The sequence below is a fragment of the Poecilia formosa genome, unplaced genomic scaffold (assembly GCF_000485575.1).
Source record: "Poecilia formosa unplaced genomic scaffold, Poecilia_formosa-5.1.2 Scaffold307, whole genome shotgun sequence".
Lineage (NCBI taxonomy): Eukaryota > Metazoa > Chordata > Actinopteri > Cyprinodontiformes > Poeciliidae > Poecilia > Poecilia formosa.
Genome location: NW_006800246.1, coordinates 501,275 through 506,334, shown reverse-complemented (window position 1 = coordinate 506,334; position 5,060 = coordinate 501,275). Strand labels below are relative to the sequence as shown.

At 40.6% G+C, this 5,060-nt stretch overlaps 1 long non-coding RNA gene across 1 annotated transcript in view; it reads left to right on the top strand.

Annotated features, from left to right (window-relative positions):
- The first annotated feature begins 3,053 nt into the window (after window positions 1-3,053).
- Window positions 3,054-5,060, top strand: part of LOC107833013 (uncharacterized) — an 18,896-nt gene continuing 16,889 nt past the window's right edge. The window contains exon 1 of the long non-coding RNA XR_001658724.1: window positions 3,054-3,064. This is a non-coding gene — a long non-coding RNA (uncharacterized LOC107833013). The remainder of the gene's footprint in view (window positions 3,065-5,060) is intronic.

Below are 5,060 nucleotides of genomic sequence, written 5' to 3'. Positions count from 1 at the left end.
TTTTATAGCATTTTCTTTATTTCCTTTATGTTTTGATTAAATTAAAATATCCCTGTTGTATACAAATCTCCCATTAGTTTGCTTTCAGTGGCCTCTTGTGGCTGGTGATGGTAGATGTATTAACCTGACAACCACAGCCAGGATAGGCTCAGGAGCTACATGCCATAACCAAACATTGTTGGTGGCACAGTCTCTGTTTCTGTAACAGAGACTGAATAAATTAGATGAAGTTTGTGTTGCACTTCCGCATAATGGCCTTGACGACGATCATGGCAACAAAGCAGATGATTGATCTTAAAGCGGTTCTACAGATCCAGAATCCGAAGTGTGAGTGATGTAAAAAGTTGTGACCATGACAAGCTTAGATTCCTTTTCTATTCCACCTGCATCATCCAGAGTTCAAATACTTTGTCAACAATCACCATGTGCATGCACACATAGACATGCTCATGTGGTTCCACTTGTGTGTGTGTTTTTGGAGGATAGTCAGTAGCAGGTCTTGCTGTTTCCTGCTACATTAAAACTCCTGCTTAGGATCACAAATCAATCCAATCATGCATATTGACTCCAAATCAACTGCATGCATTCCAAATTGACCGTAGTTATCAACCAATGCAGTCAAGTTTAATTTATTATTCAAAAAGGTTTTTGAAGAAACCTATTAAATTGCATCTGGTTACTGACTTGCAACATTCGCTCCTCCTGGATGTGAGCTCTACTGTCTGGAGAATCGCAGACATGTTGCTGACTTTGCAGCTGACATGATGGACCAGGGATTAAAAGTTTAACACAGTCAACAACTGAGATCAGTGGAGATTAGGGTTAGAACAGTAGGTTATAATGGTTAAATGGGTTACAGAAAGATAAAAAAAAAAAAATAAAAAAAAAGATTATCAAAATCTTGGGCTGCACAGTGGCGCAGTTGGTAGAGCTGTTGCCTTGCTTGGGTTCAATTCCCAGCCCCGGTCTTTCTGCATGGAGTTTGCATGTTCTCCCTGTGCATGCGTGGGTTTTCTCCAGGTACTCCGGTTTCCTCCCACAGTCCAAAAACATGTCTGTCAGGTTAACTGGCCTCTATAAATTGTCCCTAGGTGTGAGTGTGTGCATGGTTGTGTGTCTCTGTGTTGCCCTGCGACAGACTGGTGACCTGTCCAGGGTGACCCTGCCTCTCACCCAGAACGTTAGCTGGAGATAGGCACTAGCAACCCTCCTGACCCCACTAAGGGACAAGGGTGAAAGAAAAAGGACGGATGGATGGATATCAAAATCTTACAAAAAATCACAGTGAGTCAGAGCTGAACAAAAACAAAGGAGCCCTGGAGCAAGGAGGTAACAGAGAGATAACTGGGAAGAACCAGTGAGGAGTAAGGAGCAGAGAACTGGGAGAGTGGCTGATTAGCTAACAGGTTGCAGGTGTGAGGGTAAAGAGCAGAAGGGAGACTGGAAAGAGAGAGCGAGAGACAGAGAGAGAGAGCGAGAGACAGAGAGAGAGAGAGAGAGACAGAGAGAGAGAGAGAGAGAGAGAGAAAAGTGACACAGGGGGCGAGGGAGAGAGCACTGGGGCCTGGGAAATTAATTTAATATTAAACAATAGCTAGACATAAGGATCATAGTTAAATTAGAGTAACAGAGAATAACCAGACACAAGAAACTATTAAACATAATAAACTAGAAACAATAAGAAAGGACTGAACTAAAGTAAAACAGAAACAAGAAAAAAAGATCATCTTTGATCACGGGGACCTGCTGATTGAACCCCAGTGTCTCATCTGACAGGTGGAGACAAACAGCCCACAGCTACAGAGGAGAGGCACAGCCACCTCTTTAATTAGGCATCTGTCACAGGTGACCTCTGTTATATATCAACAGTTTAGATGCTGCAGTTACATTCCTGACAGGATCCTGTTGGCTTTCAAATAAAGTCCACTGTGTCGTAAGACAAATGTGTGGACTGAAATTCAATAGAGCTAAATTGACTGTGGTGCAAAACAGTAATGCTCAAAAATATATTAATATAGAAATGATCCAATCAGGGTGTGAACACCCTCTTCTGATGGAAATTTGCACATTTACTCTCCAACATCTACAGGCTCGCCCCAAAAGAGACACACCTCTTCAGACACTTTGCTTGTGCCAGGTTTCAGCTAGAAAGTAGGACCAACTCAGGGTTCGCTCAGACAATGCCGCTACCATGCAGGGTTGGTTCATGGAGTAAGTTTCAGTAGTAAGCTGGCTCAGGATGACTTCTATATGTTTTTCTGAAAACCAAAAACCCAGGATATGCTCATAGTCACCCCAGAACTTAGTCAGGATTTTCACTTATCCTGCTTCCTGAAACGAGGCCCTGATGTGGAGCTCACTGGAGACTTTATCCTGCATACACTAGAAGTGGTTCATGTTCATCAGTCAATTTAAAAATGAAATAAATCTGGTTGGTGATGTTCCTGACTTTTTTGCACTCTTACAAATTAGCAACAAAATATTGTGGTGTTTTTAAAGCAGTCTGAAATATGAGCAACATGAGTTAGAATCCAAAGTGACCTCGGCTGTCTCCTCTTGTGGTTAATGTGATCCCCAACATTGATCTGGACTCTACAGTACAGAAGGACCTTCTGTGTGTCACATATCAGGAGCTTTGTTAGCCCTGCCTGAAATAGTTTAGCAGCTGACCAGATGCCAAGAAATAAGCATCTGGATTGCATGACCTCTGTCAGCTGATTGTATAAGCAAACTGAGTCAATGCTGAAACCGAATATACATTTGTTCTGTGATTCATATACGTAGACACCCACTGACAGCACAGGGAGAGGCACACAGTCACAAAATACTGAAGAAACCCGAGTACACCCGCTACCTGCTGCTTCGGCATGACTTTTTTATATTTTATTTTTTATGAATCATGTCTTATTTAAAACTAAAGACTGATGTGCAATAGTTTGATATGAAAATTATAATTATGGGACTTCTGTATTGTCATGCATGTTGGTGTATCATAAGCATGTGCTACTTTGATCCAAACTTGAAGAAATGACAAAAACTCTTGTCAATCTATTGAAGGATGTATGTTATTCTTGATGTGAACCCATTTTGTATAAAGTGTGTTTTTGTGATAAAGGGTGTAGAATCCATAGCATTTAACTGCATTAGGGAAGAGTATGTTACTGTGAACACTGTGTCACTGTGTTGTTTTAGATATTTCATATATAAGTATAAACAATCTCCATGGGGATAAAAATCTAATTACTCAGAAAGTAGGTTAGGCTTGTCTTAGTTGGAGCCTCTCTAGTCATACTGCATAGTGAGGTGAGCAGATCTTCATCAGCGCAGACTGAGGGTCCACACAGATTAAGGNTAGAAATGATCCAATCAGGGTGTGAACACCCTCTTCTGATGGAAATTTGCACATTTACTCTCCAACATCTACAGGCTCACCCCAAAAGAGACACACCTCTTCAGACACTTTGCTTGTGCCAGGTTTCAGCTAGAAAGTAGGACCAACTCAGGGTTCGCTCAGACAATGCCGCTACCATGCAGGGTTGGTTCATGGAGTAAGTTTCAGTAGTAAGCTGGCTCAGGATGACTTCTATATGTTTTTCTGAAAACCAAAAACCCAGGATATGCTCATAGTCACCCCAGAACTTAGTCAGGATTTTCACTTATCCTGCTTCCTGAAACGAGGCCCTGATGTGGAGCTCACTGGAGACTTTATCCTGCATACACTAGAAGTGGTTCATGTTCATCAGTCAATTTAAAAATGAAATAAATCTGGTTGGTGATGTTCCTGACTTTTTTGCACTCTTACAAATTAGCAACAAAATATTGTGGTGTTTTTAAAGCAGTCTGAAATATGAGCAACATGAGTTAGAATCCAAAGTGACCTCGGCTGTCTCCTCTTGTGGTTAATGTGATCCCCAACATTGATCTGGACTCTGCAGTACAGAAGGACCTTCTGTGTGTCACATATCAGGAGCTTTGTTAGCCCTGCCTGAAATAGTTTAGCAGCTGACCAGATGCCAAGAAATAAGCATCTGGATTGCATGACCTCTGTCAGCTGATTGTATAAGCAAACTGAGTCAATGCTGAAACCGAATATACATTTGTTCTGTGATTCATATACGTAGACACCCACTGACAGCACAGGGAGAGGCACACAGTCACAAAATACTGAAGAAACCCGAGTACACCCGCTACCTGCTGCTTCGGCATGACTTTTTTATATTTTATTTTTTATGAATCATGTCTTATTTAAAACTAAAGACTGATGTGCAATAGTTTGATATGAAAATTATAATTATGGGACTTCTGTATTCATGCATGTTGGTGTATCATAAGCATGTGCTACTTTGATCCAAACTTGAAGAAATGACAAAAACTCTTGTCAATCTATTGAAGGATGTATGTTATTCTTGATGTGAACCCATTTTGTATAAAGTGTGTTTTTGTGATAAAGGGTGTAGAATCCATAGCATTTAACTGCATTAGGGAAGAGTATGTTACTGTGAACACTGTGTCACTGTGTTGTTTTAGATATTTCATATATAAGTATAAACAATCTCCATGGGGATAAAAATCTAATTACTCAGAAAGTAGGTTAGGCTTGTCTTAGTTGGAGCCTCTCTAGTCATACTGCATAGTGAGGTGAGCAGATCTTCATCAGCGCAGACTGAGGGTCCACACAGATTAAGGTCTAATCCATACATAGCTGGATATCTGTAAAAACATAATGCATTATTATGTATTGTGGTCTTTCATCCACATGAAAACTCCAGTTAACATCACTAAAAATTATTTACAAAACCTTCAAACAAAGTGGAGATTCGAGAGAATTCCATGTTTGTGATGGAGTGTGTACGTGAGAAAATGAAGATTTGGGGTTCTGAGCATTACAAATGATGCTCTGATATATCCACACGTTGCTTTGACATGATTTTCAATCAATATTGTACCATGTCTTATCAACTGTATATTCTAATACAGCGTTTCTCAACCCCGGTCCTCACCGCCCCCCTGTCCTGCATGTTTTAGGTATTTCCCTTCCACTCACCTAAATTGTATCTCTA